This window comes from Mustela putorius, unplaced genomic scaffold (assembly GCF_011764305.1).
Source record: "Mustela putorius furo isolate JIRA1106 unplaced genomic scaffold, ASM1176430v1.1 tig00000640_pilon_pilon_pilon, whole genome shotgun sequence".
Classification (NCBI taxonomy): Eukaryota; Metazoa; Chordata; class Mammalia; order Carnivora; family Mustelidae; genus Mustela; species Mustela putorius.
Window position 1 is genome coordinate 6,496,751 of NW_025421432.1, and position 2,521 is coordinate 6,499,271.

A 2,521-nucleotide genomic window follows, 5' to 3' on the forward strand; every position below is an offset into this window, starting at 1 on the left:
ATGCAGAGAAAGGGAAACTCTACTACACTGTAGGCGGTAATGCCAGCTGGTGCAACCACTCTGGAAAACAGTTTAGAAATAAGGCAGAATATCATGGGGAAAAAGAGGAAAAAATGAAACAGGACAAAACCAGAGAGGGAGACAGAACATAAGAGACTCTTAATCTCAGGAAATAAGCTGAGGATTGCTGGAGTAGAGGGGGGTGGGAGGGATGGGGTGGCTAGGACATTGCAGAGGGTATGTGCTATGGTGAGTGTTGTGAATTATATAAGACTGATGAATAAAAGGCCTGTACCCCTGAAACAAATAATTCATTGTGTGTTAATAAAATGGGAAATAAAAGAACACAGAGCAGCTAAAGGCCCTTAAGGAACTCAAGAAAACCATATTTTATAACCTCAAAAAAAAATTAGCTGTCCAAAATGATTTGACTTTTATAGAATAAATTTAAGTTTTTAGGCACCAGGCTTCTTCACTGTGTTTCTTTTTTGCAGGCTTCTTGTCAGCTGCTCGTTTCTGTTGGCTGCAGCCTTCTCCCCCACCACAGGTTTCTTCTGCTTCTTCGCACCAACAGCCTCTTTCCTTTCATCCCTACTACAGGCTTCTTGCCTTGAACCCCCTTCTCATCTGATTTGGCCTCTATGGCTTCTGCTGCCTTATCCAACCACAGTTTGTGATTCTTGGCCTGGCGAAGAATGGTATTCTGGCACAAGGTCTTTGATACAGGTTTACCTTCGACATGATTCTCAGGTTCTTCAATGGATTCTTCTTCAGGACCCTGCGATGACTCTTCTTACATGGTGCTCAGAGGGCTCTTTAGATCTCTGGACTTTTCCAAGATTCTGCTAAGGTTTGTATCAAGCACTTTATGCATGGGAAGGTTGTAGAGACTCTTGAAGGATGCAGCCTTATGCCAAGTGCCATACAGATCATCTAACTTGCGGAAAGCACTTTCAGTCCAAATGCAGAAACATCCGACATGCCCACCAGGAGCAAGTTTCAAAATGTTCAGTTTGCTTAAATTAAGTCAAGGAATTCCAGGGATGTTTCTGAAGGCCTTGATGATACTGCTATCTTCACAGTAGATGATGGAGGATCACCTGCACTGGATACGACAACAGTTTCTCATTATGCCCTTGCCAGCACTCATTTGCTGAGAGGCATAGACCTTTTTGATATCATCCCAGGCTTTAAGTTTCTTAAGAAGCAGAACAGCCTCTTTGGACTTCTTGTAGTCTTCAACTTTACCTTCAGTCACCAAAGAATATTCTGAACTTCCTCAATATGATGACCTTTAGACATGATCAGCACTAGTAAGGCTGAGGCAGCCAGGGCAGAGCAGATGGCATATCGCTTCTATTTTGTGTTCACTCTGCGAGGCCAACAGTGCCAGGTTTGGGTTGGTGCAAACATGTGCCCACCATGACAGGTATTTCCAAAAGTACCCTGGCCAGAACAGTGTATCCCACTGCCTTGAGCTCTGGGAATTCAAGCCACAGCTCTGCCTAAGACTCAGCAGTGATTTGATGACCTGCTAATTCACTGACAGCATATGGCTAAGTTGGTGTGAACAAATTTCATGGTATCAGATTGAATGGGAGCCTTGAACACAGCAGACAAAATAATATTTTTGCCAGATGATTCCACTCTTTTCAGAGTACACAGATATCAATGAATGAGCAAACATTATCATGGAGAGAGGAGAGGGTCACACTCCTCTCAACCCAGAAGCTCCTATAGGAAAAGGGCATCTGAGATATTGTATAATTTTACCAATGAAGAGACCAAGTCTTACAGAACTTAGGACATTCCCATCATCATCTCACTAAAAATTTCTTTGCTGCATCCCTGGAAATTGAGAGACTACAGGTTTGTGTGACAATAAAACTCTTCCTCTTTCCTCCACAGCTTACTAATAAAGTAATTATTTTCCTCTCATGCTTTCTGTTAGAACTTAGAAGTGTTTCTCTTTCCTTAGTGAGAGACACTTGAGGTGAAAAAAAAAGACTTATCATTAAAAAACTGTTTATTTTATTCTCAAAGTAGCTTAAAGTGTTGTTTTTGCTTTCTTTACACAGATACTAGCTCCCATCTGAACATTTCACGACTGTTCTCGTGGCTACCCTCTGACAGGCTTGCCAGACTATGAATACTTTTCCTCACCTAAGGATTGCAGAATTGCAATTGCTCATTAATTCAGAAAGAATTTTTTAGTAGTTTTTGGTAACACTTTCTTACTAACTTTTACCTTATCTTAATATGATATGCTTTGGGATAGCACAGAATTGCTTTTCCTGATTATTTACATTGTTTACTCTAACATTTTGACACAGGCAAGGGCTGATCATTTTTAAAGTAGTAAATATTATTTAGGAGACTTATAAAAAAAAATAGAAATCATCCTCCATTTCTATTTACTTTGAAGCTTGAATATTTGAGCATACATATTTTGTTATTGTTTTTGCCAAGCATTATTCCAAGATTTAAGTAGTTATAGCAAATATCCAGCCATTATTCTACA

At 40.1% G+C, this 2,521-nt stretch overlaps 1 pseudogene; it reads right to left on the reverse strand.

Moving 5' to 3' along the window:
- Window positions 1–447: 447 nt before the first annotated feature.
- Window positions 448–1,687, reverse strand: LOC101681491 (annotated as a pseudogene).
- Window positions 1,688–2,521: the final 834 nt, after the last annotated feature.